The 17559-nt window shown below is 36.0% G+C and overlaps 1 long non-coding RNA gene across 1 annotated transcript in view; it reads left to right on the top strand.

The window, feature by feature from the left end:
- The first annotated feature begins 9937 nt into the window (after nt 1-9937).
- The window catches only part of LOC114056539, a 31707-nt gene continuing 24085 nt past the window's right edge, over nt 9938-17559 (top strand). The window contains exon 1 of the long non-coding RNA XR_003571023.1: nt 9938-10090. This is a non-coding gene — a long non-coding RNA (uncharacterized LOC114056539). The remainder of the gene's footprint in view (nt 10091-17559) is intronic.

Raw genomic sequence — 17559 nt, 5'->3', positions numbered from 1 at the left:
GCTAAAAGCTCATTTCAGACAAAAAGAGAAGATTCTTGTACAATCCATTGATTTCAGCCCTGTGGTTTCTGAGAACACCAATTAATATTTAGAGACTCAATAGGAACTCTCAAGAGCTGGCAGTCCATTGTGTGGCAGCAGAACAACAACAGGAAGAAGAATCTAAGGAGGAAAATGAGGCTAAGGCGAGGGAGTTTAAAAATTCCAAGTACTTCTCTGCAGTATTTTCTCAATCTTTATGGAAGGCTCAGGACATAGAATTTCTATCTTTATCTGGATTCAACCTTAATGAAGGTTGAAGTTCTTCAGAGTTTTTACTTCATTAAAAATATATGGAAGCTAGTTTGTTTTTCAGAGACTGAAAGTCTGAACCTGAAAGAGATGTGGTAAATTGTAAATACCTTAATCAAATTGTATTGAGTAAAATATTTAAAGTTAAAAAGTCTTAAAGGCTACAGCATTTTCAAATAACAGCATTTCCTACTTTATTTTTTTTCCCCAGGATTCACTGGTGTGAGATTCTTACAAAAAAATAATAAAACATTCTCAAACCCATTTTGTTAGAAGAGAATCAGACCAAAGGCACTCTGGAAATTGCTGGCAACCTTTCTTCAAAATTTGTTGAGGACACCAGGATTTTCTACCTTTCACTGGCAACTGCATCTTTGCATGGTATTAGTTGGTTTCTTAATAACAAAAAAAGCTATTGATTTTGTAGTGCTTTTTTTTTTTTTCTAATCTGTCTTTCATCCTTTTTAAGAGTGGTGGCAGCTTCACTTGAAAAATGGTCTGAGAAATATAATTTTTCTCATAGAACATGGAAGAAAAGATCTTTTAGGCATTGGTTGCTACATTTCAGGAGAGTAACAACAACCTATAATGGGGGAGTTAAGCTTAATTTATTATTGGAATACAACCTCATTTAAGAATAGCAAAATCTATTAAATCTGTAAGCTTAATTTCACAGAACAGCCAGAGCAAGACAGTACATATGAAGCTTTGACTTGAAGGTATGGTAAAACCCACCAAGACTTTTCCTTTTGGTAATGAAATGAACAGAGAATGAATTTCAACCAGCCTTGATTTACTTGTTTTAAGGGGAAAATAAGAAGCAGAATTAGTTGAACAGAAATATATAGATGGAATTGTAAATGTCATTCAAATAATATTTTTTTTCATACTGGCTGATTAATAGCCACAGACTGTATTAATTAAGTATAGTATCCTCCCTTTTACGGATTGGAAAGACAGGCCTGGATATTAATGAGTTGGCCAGGATTACACCCACATATTAAGTCAGATGCAAACCACAATTAGAACTGAAATACCTCATGGCAGCCTTCTGAAGAGTTTGGTAAGTCACTCAGCACCTCCAGTTAGTTTTTCACATCAGTCGCACAAAACATTTTACTTGTTTTCCAAATAGAAGGAAACCATAATGCTTAGGTCGCATATTTTGAAAAGAAGGTACACAATCTGTAAAAATTAGGGGCTTGATTTTCTTTTCAGTTAGTGCTGATAAAAGCTTAATAATCCATAGTTAGAGGATAGTGTAATTTGAATCCATTCCTTTAGGATTTCCAGATTGACAGGCTGTAATATGACAGTGGGATGGTGATTTTTATTTTTTAGCCTTTCAAATTGTAAATATACTGGACCTTGTTCTAGAGTTTTTACTTAATTCTTCCACGGTCATATTTCATCATCGCTTTCATACTGATTGCATTGGGCACCTGAAGTGAGGCCTGCAAACTCCCACGGTTAAACACATGACATAGGTTGTACTTCCCCACAACATTCCATGATTCTGTCCTGTGTTTAAAGATTAACATGCTTTCAAAGTTGTGACTGGCTGTAGACAGGAAAAAGGGGAAGAGAACTGCATCTTTTATGTCTTAAGGTAAGTTAGGAATTCTCTGTTGTCTACAGACAATTAATTAAGTGGTGTGCTAATATTACTTTGATACAAAGTAATGTTAGATAAACAACATTTTTGTTGCCAGAGAATATCATGCTATTTTAAAAGCAGAGCAAAAGCAGACTGTTTCTGAGGCTTGTGAGTGTACCAACCAGTAGGTGTGCCTGGCGTGTTGTAAATGGGAAAGGTGGGAGGACTCCCTCTTGTTATTAGTACATGTAAAAAGACAGGAAGTACTTAGGGAAGGTTTCCCTCTTGTTCTGAGTTCCAGGAAAGTTATTCAGCCAAACACACGAATCACAAAGCAGACTAAAAGGGAGTTTCTGTGTGGCATGAAACTAGCAATCTTAGAGCCTGAAAAGTGAAACGATTTGATGCATTTGTTCTGCTGCAGATTTTTCATGGGAAATAGCAACCCCACGAATATTTGACAATGAGATGTCTTAGTGCATGAAATGTGAAGTTTATATAAGAGAGAGCATCTTACTCATCAGCTGTTCTATTTTAAGCCCTGCTCAGCATGGGGACTTTCATTTTGTGATCTATTTGGACAGCAGCTGGTACATTAGAGTTTTACTTTAGCTGACATCTCTACAATCTAAAGGATGCTTAACATAATCCTGTAAAAACTATTCTCATATTTGTGCTCAGTCACTTCTATTCCATCTTGGTGTCTTGTCTTTTGCCATGTACATTATCTGTCCATTTCATATTTAAAAAAAAAGGTCAGTGTATCATCAGCAATAAAATTAGTCCCCAGGGATGTTTTGTGGTGATGTGATCAAAATATATATATGCAGCATATGTCATAAAATGAATGTGCCATTTCAGGGACTGAAAAAGGCAATAAAAAGAAATCCATAGTAACATATGTTGGGAACAAATTCCAGTGACTAGGCACAAAAAACAGGAAAGATTCTGCATTAGTTAATTATATACAGACTACATGCATGATTTAGAGCCTCTTGGAAATATCTACATCGTGTAAGCAGAAAATGTTGCAACCTAATTCCAAAAGCTAACAGTTATCAAGTGGTTTGCCTCTTGCCATAATGTCCTATGACTTCATCTATCTGTTCGTGCAAAAATAAAGTTTTTTTCCATCTTTGTGCATTTTAAATCCCAGCCAGCTCTAAACAAGTGACAAAATAGTAATGACAGAAGCCAAAGACACCTATTCCTGGAGATGCTCGAGAAGAAGACAGATGAAGAGAAAGGACAAAATATGGGCACTGTTGAGGTATGGCAGGCACTGGACCTGAACACTGTATGAAGTGGAGCCACCTGTCCATCCAGCTTGGAATGCTTTTCCATGTGTCCCACACCTCCATAGACCTCCCTGGGTCCGACCAGCCCTTGAGCTCTGATGCAGTTGCTTGGCTTGTTTGCTCTGTGTTCTGTGGTATGTGAAGGCTGGAAACTGAAGCTGGGAGGTGCCAGAATGTCCCACTGATGAGTTCAGGTGCTGTAAGGATAATTTGACTCTTTTCTCAGCAGGAAAACTTGACTAGGAAAGGTAAAAAGCTATTTTCTTTGCACATTTTATTTCCCGCATAAGTCAACTGTGGCATCTGTTGTGTTTGTTTGTTTAGCTGACCTGGGTTGGTGAAATCTTAAGCACCAATGTCATAATAAGTATATTCTTACCCCGACTGTTGCTACAGTCTCTTGTGTTTTAGTGGGAGGGATTCAGCAAAGGAAAACAAGGGGACTTTAATCTCCAGTTGTTCACCATGAGTGGTAGCCAGGAGGTTCTGCATCGTGTGACTCACACTGTGTCCTCAGTCATTCAGCTCTACTTCCATGTTGGACTTACACAGACCACTCATTTCTCCTGCAGTTGCCCAAACAGTTTGTACTTGAAGTAAAGCTACAAAGCTACCTACCCCATGTGATACAGGTCCCACCCTGTCCACACCCACTTCATGACTTCATGAATCTGGTTATTAATTACGGACATGTCACTGGGAGTGGCATAAATTTGAACTATTCTTGTATACTGTACCGCTTTGATATCCATCTGATGTTTATACTTCCGTATGTGGTCACAAACCTGAAAATTAGGGCCTTTATAGAATTATTTCAACTAATACAAAATTACTATTCTATTCTTTGTGAGCAATTATTTTTTCTTTTTCCTTCTGAAAAAAAAAACAACCACTAGTTCTCAGCATAGGAAGCAAAAAAGATATTCTATCACACTGTAGGTTCAGAAAGAGCATGAAAGTAACCTATTAGTATTTATCTTAGATTTAACACAGACCTACCCACTCGTCTGTGAATATGTGTTTGGAGACAAGGAAAGACGGGCCATAGAAGGACTAGTCTGGATAATCGTCATAGTGTTCTAAAGTAATTCCTGTTGATGTTTCTTGAAAGTGAGATATTGCAGCTTGAAACACGGAGTCAGAGGGAGTGGAGGGAGCACAACTGAAACATTCACTGTTGCCAAATAAATAGGGGCCATGAGGCTGCCTCATGAGCCCAGGGCAGTGCAGGGGGTACAATCTAAGCAGATTGTTATGGCTTGCTCTGAGTGCTGCAGATTTCTCTTGAGACTGTTAATCAGCAAATTTTAATGAGGAAAATCATGTGATTTTTTAATAAAAAGATACTAGTCATCAGTTGCACTTCTCATCCGATATTACTTCTTGTCCAGTATTACTTCAGTGACTTTCACATAATGCTAATGAAATGTAATATACTTATAAAATGTAAGATACCTTGTGGGTTTATTTACTCTCTTTATTTCCCCAGACATTTCTTGCGTGCTTGGGTGCACAGGATGTTGTCTATTTAAAAGGTTTGTGTCATCTCCAGGTGTTCCATGGATCAGCTTAGGAACCAGAGATGGAGAAGTGGTGCATGAGATTATAGGGGAGCCTTAACAACTTAATGACAGACAGACTTGAAACACCCAACGAAATAAAATCCTTTTCAGTGCTTTCTCACATACTCCTCCTGCAGGTTGTCTGGGTCAGAGAGCCCAGCCAAGCTGATCCTGCCTCCATGTTATGTTGGTGTGATACCCAGAACTCTTTTCCTTCTGTGGAAAGGAAATCTATACTAGAAGTTTCTTCTGACTTTTTAGGAGAGTAACCATACTTTTAGGTACGTGGTTTTCTACTATTGTTTTAGGCTTGATATTTTAATTAATTCAAACTCCAAGTTGGAAGGAGCAGCTTGGAGTAGCCAATTATTTTGGATTTCCTTAGGTTTGCTTCCATAATCCTTATCTTGTGTCATACTTAATTATGCTGATAGCATTCTTTTAATTTTGTCTTGGGAAATTCTTAACCTGTCAAAAATAAGGGCTATATAATCCCTAGTATAATTTTATTTAAATATAACCACTAAAAGTAGCATTTCATCAGGCTTCTTTTACTCCAGATTGTAATTAGTGTTCTCTAATGTATTGTTTATGGTTTAATATCAGCTATTGGATACATGACTACAGAATCTATGAAAAAAAAGGAGGTACACTGAATATATAAATGTCAAGCATTAAAGGATGTGTAAAGGTGGATAAGTATATTTATTGCAGCATACATACACTGCTGAAATCCTGAACTGACTACCTGCTCTGTAGAAATCTGATCTACATTTCATTAAGTGAATTGAAAGGCTCCCTTAAGTGATCTTTGGATCAGACCTTTGGTGAAAGTAGGAAATGTTCTTGTGTGCTTCTTTCAGATTTTTCATGCTTTGTGTTGGGAATAGTAATAATATTAATTTGCCAATATGGAGATTTTACAACTAATGAAAAAAACCAGACTTCTATTACTTGGCCTCTATTCAAACATTTCTATCTATTGCATTTGGTATATCTCATGAGTATTGAATTAGTGAATTCCCGAATATAATTAAAAAAAAATAATCACAAGTTAAATGGAAATATGAAGTGTAGCCAAGATTGTCTTAGAGCACTAGAAATGCATTCTGCTCTAAGTTATATCTCATGTAACCCTATGGAATGCATTTGGATTTTGTAATGAAGTGGGGATTTGTGTATATTACAAGTATTGCAGTAATTAATATAGTGCAGTAGTAACTCTCATTAGGAGAGTTAGGAGTGGGTCCAAGTATGCCAGATACTCTAATAGCAAAATAGATAGGTAACATTTTTGGAAGTATTTAGCAGCATAGGAACCCCTATTCCATTTTTTTTTAAATGTAGGCACTTGAAAAACATTATTTTATTGAAAACTCATAATGCATAACATTTTATCTATATCAATAATTTGAAGAATGGAACGATGAGACTTCTTAAAATTTTATCCTGGTTAAAATGTCACAGTTTAAGTATAGAATTTGGAGATTTCCATAGACATAATAATGAAAATACAGTGTAATGCATGTACCCTTAACTCAGCATACCTGCAAAAGCATTCAAGGTAGCTCTGAAACTCAAAGTGTAAATAAGATGACAAAGAAATTGCACGAAATTGTTGTCCAAATGGTATCTTCATTTTTCATGACATTAACCTGATCCTGAGTTTAAAATTTTATGAATTGAGGTAAATGAGGAAAATTGAGGGTAGTAGAGTGAAATAGCAAATCATACATGTAAGAAACAGTGAGTATGGATTTCATTCATTTAATACGGCACAGAAGGTCTCTTATTTTTGACACGCAATTAGTCCTGATCATGTGTTGAGTTAGAACTCGGTGTCTGGAATTCCCAGCGTCTCATCTAAGGCACTTCCCCCTCCCACCCCTGCTTTGTCTTTTTTTCAAGTACAACTACCATCAGAATTATATTTAAATAATATCTTAGCTATTTACAACCTGGGTCAGCACAGTCAGGCTGACAGAAATCTGCAATGTATTTATGACCTAAGGGCTTATGCTTTGCTTTCACAGAAAAACAAATAGACAAATGGACAAAAAAAATATTATGTTTATCTTAGAAATCCGTAGAATTAATCTGTCATTCTTTTCTTATCCCTGAGAAAGTAAAGCTGACATATGTGCTCTCTATATATGCTATATTTTATATATATATATATATATACACATATATATGTGTGTATATGTATTTATAGCATATATATTATATATATGTGCTATATTCTCTCTCTATAATATAGCATGTATATTTTATATATATATATATAATGTTCTATATAGCGTATTCTATATGCTATATAGAATCCTATAGTCCTGCAGCAATGAAAGGGCAAACCAGGTTTTCTGTAAGGTTTTTAAGCCTTGTGAACCCATATACCTTCACTGCACAGTTTTAAAGCTTATATACAAGTGTGGTATTAGCCTTTTTGGATCATCTGGGAATACAAATCACTGTGTCTCAGAAACCCTGCTGGTTTTGAGGTGAGGTTGGTCTTCCTGAAGCTAAGAGGGGAACTGGAATAAAGTTCTGATTCTGAGGTTATCACTGCACTAAAGAAAAGAAGAAAGGCAAAGAGTGAAGTCTGATCACTGCAGTTTGTCTAATGATACTTATGCTACAAGAGGGAGAGAGTATCTGTTTGAATGTGCTGACACATTTTGTCTCTTAGAGTCATTGTGCACCTGTGTCATGTACGTAGTTTCCACATATGTTACAGGGTTTTTTTCTTTCTAGGTATACTCATTATTTTATTTTCCAAATAATTTGCTGAGATGATTAATGAAAACTCTTCTTTTCTGGTATTGGTCATATCTTGCTTATTACAGTAAGAAATATATATGTTTCTCTTTTTTTTCCCAGAGGTGTCTCTTTTTGAGGATGACTGTGTTTAAGGATTGTGGTTGGTTAAACAATGTTTTGTGGTTTGGGCTGTCATAGAGAAGGCAGTTAAATATGCACATACCTTATTATTTTAAGGCAGATATGTCAATAAATCATCTGATGAGTGTTTACCTGTCTTAGTTATTTCTGTGTCTGTTAAATTGGGGGCTGTCAGCAAATGATGAGAAAACATTCTTGATGGTGCTTGGTACAGGCTAACTCAGATGTCACTGGCCATTGGTTGCATAATCTCCTTAACTACAGTCCTAGTCCAAGAAAACTCTTCTTCTTCAGGGCCCCTTTTAGTCTTTTCATGCATATTGTTACTCTTCCTATTTACACAGTAACCATTTTTACCTCATTTTGTCTCTGCTTTTAGACCAGTTCAGATGCACTCAGTGTTTTGAAAACAAACCTTTAAAGGCATTTCCCTTTATTTTCAGGGAGAAGCCATAGTAAATGCCATATGCTTTTAAGCAATCAAAAGGCTTTGTGACTTTGCTTTCTACGTTGTTAATGCAGTTGGTACAGATTCAGTGAGCTTTCATGTGCAGCAAATTCATCATATATTTTTTGTCTCTCAGCACCTGTTAGTCTGATGTGGGCTCTGACTAGCTCTTTGTATTTCCACGGTTACAAATAGTCACAAGGATTCTGTTAACCCCCAAAGGTAGAGTGATTGTGTCTTTTTTTTTCCTATAAGAAGCATAAAATTAACAAATTAGACTATAGATATGAAAAGATTGTTTAAAACATTTCAATAAAAACTTTAAAAGTGAGTTTTTGTTTACTCAAAAAGCATCCGAGTCTTTTACCGCCATTATGACTATGTCACACTTTTTGCAAAAACGAGTTTTTTTCCAAAAACTTGGAGGATCTCTTTTCCTTTCCCTTTTAATTTTGATTGTAATTTACAATAGATTTTGCAGGCAGGGGATTTAGAGCAAACAATTCAGGCTCAGAGCTATCCTGTAATTAAATAATCAGAAATGACCCCTAAGCATTACTCTATGTAGTATTATATGTTTTTAAAGATAGAACAAATGCAGGCAAGAAGCACACTAATTTGCTGAAGAGCACAGATGTAAACACATCCAAATCAGAACTTCAGACCTCAAAAGGCTGTGTTTCTTTCTAACAAAAGACTGAGAGAAAGCCCTTTCTGACTTTCAGATCTCATCTCTGGTCAAAGCCAGGATTCTTCCCAATAAATTAAGTGCAGAGAGTTGCACCTTCTGTGAGTGGATGTGTTAGAGACCCTTAATAGGAGAAAGGCAGCTGGAAGGAGCAGTGTTTTTCTGAGAGGCTGTCTTTAGATAAGATTAAAGCAGTAGCAGCTTTGAGGATTTTTATGTACAATAGACTTACATAGCTGTGATTTGTTTTATGATGAAGAGCTCTGAATCAAGGAGAGGTTTCTCGATCTTCTCTGGGCAGAACAGGCAGTGAGTGGCTGAGGGCAGAGAGGTGAGAGAGAGTGAAAAAGAAACCTGAAGTAATAATAGGAAGAGAATATCTTATCTACTAAAAAAGGTTTTGTACAGTGATAGAAGCATTGTCTGGAATTGCAGAAAGGGACCCTGCTCAAAGGGTGAAACAAAGCTCTGCCAGGGAAGGAGAATGAGACTCTGTTACCACCTATACAGAGTTATTTCTTCAATGCATACAGCAAAAGCACTGGAATGTTCACTACTGAAGTGGTCCGTTCTTTTTCAGGGTTTTCTTTTTAGCTGGAGGTACTACTTTTGCTGAGACACCAAACCAGCAGAGGCACAAGCACCTTCTATGGCAAAATAGCAGGTAACATTATAAAGTAATGAGTTGTTTAATCAGTACAGCCATAGGGGAAAGAAGTATACTAATGGGGAAATGGACCAGAAAGCACCTATCATATACTATCTATTCATTTAAAGGCAGACAAAAGTGATGACATAACAGTCTTTATACTGAAAGTGTATTATGAATATTAATGAATGTTCAGAATCTCAGTGGAGTGCATGAGCATGCTTGTTATATTCAGACCTAATGTATGAGAGAGGATTAATGTTTTATTATACAATGTATCTAAAGACTTCCAAGCAGAAATATAGTCCAAGTACATGTATGAACAATTACTGAGAAATGGAACAAAAAACTCAGGAGTGGTAATTGAGCTGCTGCTCCCCGTTGGTAACTAACTGTTGTAGGCTGCAGCTTGTCAGACAATGTGTGCATGCCCATGATGTTTTAGGTGGCAGCGGTGGTTTCATACACACGGTAAACAATAACTATGCAGAGCAAATGTCATTATCATACTTGCAATCTGACAGTCAGGCCAGGTGTGAGCCCAGGGACTGGGATTCATGGATATAAACCTGACTGACTAAGTTGTGGCAGGGTGCCACAAGTGCCACCAAGCATCTAGAAAGGGAACATAATAGTGGCAAAGAGGGTTTGCTGATGTATTTAACAGCCTATATCAGATCCACCTGTGACTTTAACAGCTTGTTCTGCTGAGTCAAGTGCCAAGAAATGGCGTCTTTTGGAGTTCAGGATTTTCACTTTGCCAGGTTAAAGTTCTTAGGGCTGTGGATGTATTACCTTGCTCCCAAGAAATGTTTGGGCCTTCTTCAACTAAGGGTTATATGGTTCAAGGTTGGTGGCTATTTCTCCCTTCATCATAGAGTTTTCTCTTACTAGTGCATTTACAAAGAGATGAGAATGTTCTCTTACTTTTTCTGTGACTGTATCTTTATTGAAACAGAGCAATTTGGTTCAAATTCTTTGTGAGTATATCTATAAGAGCAGCAGTGCAGGATACTCAGAATGTCCCAGTCTGTAATTGCCCAGGTAACACAGCTGAAACAGGAAAATATTTGGTAGATGCATAATTAGTATGGAATCATTCTGGAATCTAATAAATTGGCATGATAAATTCCAATGATAGCAGAGTATGGATAACCAGTTCTTCTGTCTCCAATATAGAAAAGTTATAGAAAAATCCCTTTGGAATTTCAGTGGGTCTTGGAAATTAATTAATTCTAAACTTACTATAATGAAATGAGAATATCTTAATATTTGACTAAAATATTCTAGTATTTTATAATATATAGTTATATCAGTGTGAAGTGCTTCTAAAAATATTAGTATTGTTCAGTCCTGCATCTGACTTCAGTAGAACTTGAGCAGCTTGTGAATCAATATGCATAAATACCATTTCCCTCTCAGAGCAGTAGTTTTGCTGTTTGCCTGGAAAACATCCTTGACCTCTTTATATGACAAAAAGCATTTTCTAAAAACATTTTCCATCATAGACTATGCCAGCAAAAGTCCTGACAAAGATAAGATGAAGACTGTTTTCTTTAAAAGCAAAGATAGATATTGTCCTTACGGATGGGAGTTTAGAGCTGATCCTTTTCTGGGTTCTTCAGACTTAGAGTTTCTGATTCTACTAACACTTTGGGGTAAGTCTGTCTTTGGCATAATTCCTAACCACACTGTAAATAGGACTATATGAACAGCTGTTTAGTTGTTTATAAGCCTTTTACCTTACCAACATTTCAAATTGTTGTACCATTTGGTCTTTGGTGCCCACAAGAACATTTGTTTGTTCTAACCTGTCCTCACTTTTCCAGCTATTATTGTTTGGAAAGCAAACTTTTGGGGTGTTAGAGGTTTATTTTATCACAAAATCTTATTAAGATTCTGAACTCAGCTGCAACCCTCTGGTCACCATCAAAGGCCAAGGCCCGAAGATGATACCTTTGTAGGGTTGCTTTAAGATGAGCATGAGCAGAAATGAGAAAATTTATTGTTATAGAAAAATTTAAAAACTAAGAGCTTTCTTGTTTTTTCTGCAGCATTTTTACAAGTTTTCATTGGCACTGTTCACTCTACACAAATGTCTTAGAGACACTTGGAGCAAGTTGCTCGAATACCTTAGCAGTGCTTACGCTACAGGTTTACTGAGGCTTCCTTGTTTGCTAAAGCAGATTCTGAGTTTCCCACGACCCAATTATGCAAAGCAATCTGTAATATTCCTTGTTCATGCACTCTGATTCTGGGGGTGAAGGTGAAAAGGCTATCACAGAAGCCATAAGGGAGGGTTTTAACACATTTTGTTAAGGTTTCTGACTCGTGAGGAACATTTTTATGTGTAGATATTTGCACTTTTGAGTAACAAGCCTGGAGTTTGTGAAACATGTACAAGAAGTATCTGAAAGAAAAGGACATGGAAAGGCAGTATCATAGTGCTGGGATTTAAAAAAAATTAAATGAAGTGAAACTCTGCTTTTTGACTCACCTAAGCAGGAGATACTACTTAGATATCTGAGCATGTGATTGTCTCTCAGAACTCTCAGTATCTAAGTGTTTACTGAAGTTACAGAGAGAACCTTTGATCAGAATAAGAGAAAAAATATTTAGCAAGTATAAAATAAAGCACGATGTAAGATCTTTCTACAAACAAAGCAATAGCAAAAACATCATTGAAGTTTATTTTGTTTCGTAAATAAAAATAAAAATATGATTTCATTTCTCTTGTGTTTGGAAAGATGCTTTTCTATCTGTAAGCACTTAACAAGTGATGGATCAGAATACAGAGTGATTGCAATACATGTGTAAACTCCAGCAAATTAGCATATGGTCAGTCTGGCTCTTTTGTTGTTGCTGCACAATAATTTCCTTGTTCTGAGTGTTCACAATGTCTCTTGCACATGTTCAACGGACCAGGAGAGGGCAGAACTACACAGGTGTAGTCACTTACATCTGTTTTGTGTGGTTAAAGGAAAAGAAGTGGAAAATTAACCTATGAAAAGATTTGGTGGTAATTATAGTTTAATGTTCACCTAAAATCAATTACTCAAACATATAGAAACTACTAATGTATGTTTTCTATGTAGGTGTTTCATGGCCGCTGTGCTATCAACAAACACTTCTGAAGGAAAAGCTTTCTGAGTTTTAATAGCACTGCAAGGGGAGCTTGAGCATTTAACTAGATAATTCAGTGTACACTTGAAACAGAGTTAATAATTTTCATTACCGAAGTCTAGTGTGCATCTAGTTTATTTTTGCTTTTTTTTTTTTTTTCTTTTAACTGTAATCTGGTTTCTCAATCAATTATTTTGTTTGGGTTTTTTTGCTTCTTCAGGTTTAGAATACAAGATTCTAAACCAAAGTGCCTATTTTTAATATGTAGTAAAATATTAGCCACATTGTCTGTAAACCAGATGAAAATCAGTGTGTCTCTTGAAAACTCTAATGGAATGGAATGCAACAGTAATTTTTATTTTCTATACAGAGTCTGATTTATAGGGCATCCCCTCAGAGTGAGTTAAATCAATAAATGTACGCCAGGTAAACTCAGCTGTTGATACAGTGTTTTCCTCAGAAATAAGGCTGAGCTTCTTCCCTAACAGTTTGAATCTTGAGTAAAGACAAGGGATGACAGTCACAGAGCAGGTCCTGGGGGAGAGGAGAATGTGGGGGCAAAGGATAACTGGGGTGACAGTGAGCTTCAGTTTGTTTCAATACAGTTTTTGCTTTATTGTTGTGGGGTCTTTCTAGAAATAGGGTCTACTGTTTGTTTTGGGGTTTTTTTCCTGGAAATTCGGTTGAAACACATAAAGAAAAAATGCTAATATTATGCTCCGATAAAAATTATTCATGCTAATGGTAAGTAGCTTCTGCTGTAATAAACCTTATTTTACAATAAATCTGCAAGTATTGGTTCTGAGCCTTTTGGTGGCTGTTTATTTAACAAATGGCAGGAGAGTGCTTAAGCAAGTTCTTGAGATCTATAAAGTAACATAGTTGGTTCAGTATATCCTCAAAATGAAATGGCTAAAATGGTGTCATTGTCTTCACAGTCTGGAGGTAAGTAGGCGGAAGAAATCTGTGGATATTTAAAAAAAATACTAATATTATTCTATGTTGCAGAAGTGCTATTTTAGGAATTATAGTCAACATCGATCTCTGTCTAAACTAAGATAAAATTGCTTTTTGTTTGAAATTGTGGATCAGGAATGCAGTCTTTGATAGGAAATGCATTTTGCAGATCATATGGGTGCTGTCTCAACCCAACAGCTGTCTCTTCCTCAAGCTGGAAGGTAGTTTGATCTACCAGAATCTCTGTCCCAAAAGTGTTGTCAGGTCAAATCCTGTCATCTGGACTTACTGGACCGGTACTGTGTCATCTGTATGAGGAATTTTGACTGCCTTGCTGTTTCACTAGATACCATCTAATAATTTGGAATTATATGAGTGCCATTATTCCTATATATAAAAATATTGCTAGCATTGTGACTTACAACCTTCTAGCAGCAAATTACTTTATCTGAGTTGTGTGACCCCTGCTGTTTAAATTCATGTGATAAACTCATATAGTTGTTTAATATTTTAATACCAACCCCATTACAGAACATTTGTATTTATGAGGTACAAACCCAGCACTTGTCTGATGGGAAACAATTCGGATCTTTAACACATTGCACACAGAATACCCATTTTCCTGTAGAATCTCGGATTCCAGTTGGTCATTGTAAGAGCATTATTATGTGGGAGGACAAATCCTGAAAACCTGAACCGAGTATAAACTGGTGCAATTTGTGTTTCTGCATTGGCAAGCCAAACGTTTCGAAAGAACATCCTCCTCTGGTTCTCAGCATGAGAACTTGGCAACCCAAACCTGACTATTCCTATGCCCACATTCATTTTTTAACAAAAGCATCAAGCTAAAGTTTAAAAGTGCTTCTAATATTAACTCTGTTCTTTGGCAATTTCATCTGTCAAAACTTCCAGCTTCCTGTTTAACATTTTCAATGGGGAGTTGTATTCTGAAGGCCAAAACAGCCCTCTACGGAAATCTGTATGTATGGATCCAGATAAATATAGCATCTTGAGCTAATTTTCAGTTGTTTGAAATGCAAATAAATACAAGCTTTACTTGTCAGTATAAACTTGCTGGATGATTAGGATGAATAGATGAAGCCACGGATGTAATTCTCTGAAAACATTATTTTTAGAGTTGAATCTGATAAATATTTTTAAAGCTTTATCTTCTGTATGCCTAGGACAGTGTTTGCTTTTTTGTGTGTGTGTGTGTGTATTCATTGCAGGGATCTTAACAGTTTTAGATACAATGTGTGTTATTGAACCTTCTTAAGTAAAAAAAAAAAAAAAGCTAAAATTAAGTGAATGCTTATATTTTGGTTGCATTCACTGGATGCTTTTTACACTGGGGTAACATGGTTCCTGTTTTTGTGAAGTGTGTTTGCCTGAAAGAAAGTAAAACACACTGTAACTGGCAATTATGAAAGCTTGCATTTCCCCCCTCAATTAAAATCATGGCTTATTTTGCAAGTCATCTACCTAGTGAAACAATAATCAGATTTACAAAAATGGTGGTTCCATATCATGTATTATATATAGAAAAATATTGAGTAATGATTTCTGCTCAGATTTATTTGCTTTCAGAATCTGTAGCTCCTTCTTCAGTGACTATGTAGCTATTACTCAATCTTACTTCATGATAGATGTGGCCAGTACTATCAGATTGATAGTGAGAATGTGAGCAGAACTGAACAAAACTTCAGTAAATCTGAAGGAATCAGTGGCTTCCTAGGACCTTTAGCTTCTTCTGAGAATCTGTATAATTTCTTCTCCTACTTGACCTTCTGTAGCCTCAGAATGATGAATGTACTTTTTCCATACCTGGCTTTCTTACCTTGTTTCTGAGTCTCAAAAATTTGGTGACAGTGACAAATTCTCATTATTCTAGACTAGATGGTTGTGATTCATATCTTCCTTCAGCAGAAGTAGATTTTCTTTCCTTAGTGAGAAAAACACAAGATACGAGTTTCTCTTGGCTTTTTAGTGTGTCTCCTTTGGTCTGACTATGGTTTTAGTAGCATACAAGTAAACACATCCCTATAAAAATCTTTTTTTTTTGCTTCATGACTTCTAATTCAAAATGCTCTTCTAATATAAATTGTTAATTAATAAATAATGTTTGAAGCCATGAAGAGTTATGGTTGAGTTATTAAATTTTCTTTCACCTGTAATCCAGTATATTTTATATTACCTGTTCGGAATTTTACAACCTTATGAGCTGCCTCAAGCATTTCCTCTCATATTCTCCTTCTCTGTCAGATAAATTGCCATATAAACTAATGAAGTTTAGAAAAATTAGCTTGTTGAGACCCTGTTTCTTTCACATTTCTCAAAATTTGTGTTACAATTATTTACACAATTAATTGGTCTCTCCACCAGGGTAAAAATGTTGTTATTAGCCACTATTAGTGCCCTAGCCAATTTCCAGTCACTTATTCAAAATAACTTAACCTGGAAATGATTCTTGAGTGAGTAGAAATTGCAGGATCTATTCCTAAATAAAGTGATTACATTGTATACTACCTCAAACCTAACACAGGTTACACTCAGAGTGGAATTTTCTTCCTGAATTTTCATCAAGTGCTGATTTAAAGAAGTGGATGATATTGATAGTAGCTGGGCTAGTACTTTGTGATGTCAGTTGAACTTGTCAATTATTTTCTCCTTTCAGAAGATGGGAATGTTTCTGTAATAAGACTCTTCATTCTTGTATCTTGAAAACAAATAGATGTTCTGCTCCTAGAGATTAATATGTTTGCACCTCCCTGTGTTAGAACTTATAGCGTGTTTAAGAAAGATCAGAATTCTACCTGCATGTTTCTGCTATTTCTATAAACAATGGTTTGTTCCCCTGGGATTCTAGAGCATATTTGTTTTACTGTAGCTAAATAAAGAACGTTTTCTCTTATAGCTGTTTTTTTTTTTTTTTTTGGTTTTGCTTTTGGTGTTTCGTTGTTGTTGTTGTTGTTGTTGTTTTTGTTTGTTTGTTTGTTTTGGTTATGTTTTTTTGGTTTTTTGGTGTACTAGGTTTTACTTGAGTTGAATTTCTGAAGCTGAAGAATCTATGTAACTTGGTGCTTTGCTTCTTCAGTTGAGATCAGATATTCTGCTTCCCAAGGTGGTATTGTTTTCAGCTCGAAGAGGAGTTCATGGCATCCAGTTTTGAGGATAAACTGCTTAAAGGTTTGCTAGTTTAAGGCAGCTCTGTCTTTGTGTATATTAAGGTACAAATATAAAGCTTTTGTAGGGTGATGATCCTGTGATGTTTGTTAGGAAAATAAAGGAAATTATTGTGCCCAACTGGCAATGCTTTATCAACTGAAAAAAAAAGCCAAGAGATTTTTGGAGCTCACAGATTAATTTGCATTAAGGAGGTCGAGTTCATGATGAAGAATTCTGTTGGTCTGCAGAGGTATGGGAAGGTAGTTCACTGTATTTCCTTCCTCATGAAGCCTTTGGTTTTGCTTTCTCCAGTCTTACCAGGCCCCCTCTTTCATTGTTTGCATGTTCACACTCCTCTGCTTTGCAGTGTTTGTCCATTTTTGGGCAGATCCATCAGTTTCTGCTTTGGTAGAGTTTATGGATAGATGCCAACCTAAAATGGATCAATTCTGTTAATCTGTGTTTTCTATTATTTGTTGGAAGACAAGGTGAAGCTTAGGTTGGTCAGTTCTACTTCGATGTTGTTTCCTCTGCTGTTGCTCCAGGCAGCATGTTGAGGATGCTGTATGAAGCCAGTTAAGATAATAGATAATGACAAAATTAATCTTGCACGAGATAAATGAAAGCTAACAGGAAGAATGTTGCCTCATATGTCATATTCCTGTTTTAGGGAAACGGACTGGCAGCTTGACTAACTCCATTGTTTATCCACTGAAGAAGTAACTTACGGCTTTGCAATCTGGTTAATATGCCCAATTTAGAACTGTATGTAAGTACTTGTAAATGAAATGTTGACTTCAATCTTTAGAAACCATAAACTGTTGTTCTTTTTGTAAGCAATATACAGATGCTAAATCTTTCTGGGTTTAATCTAGTTGTT

This window comes from Empidonax traillii, unplaced genomic scaffold (assembly GCF_003031625.1).
Source record: "Empidonax traillii isolate 1590-97213 ecotype Southwest subspecies unplaced genomic scaffold, ASM303162v1 scaffold95:size1152806, whole genome shotgun sequence".
In the NCBI taxonomy this organism is placed as follows: Eukaryota; Metazoa; Chordata; class Aves; order Passeriformes; family Tyrannidae; genus Empidonax; species Empidonax traillii.
This window is presented reverse-complemented; position numbering and strand designations above follow the sequence as displayed.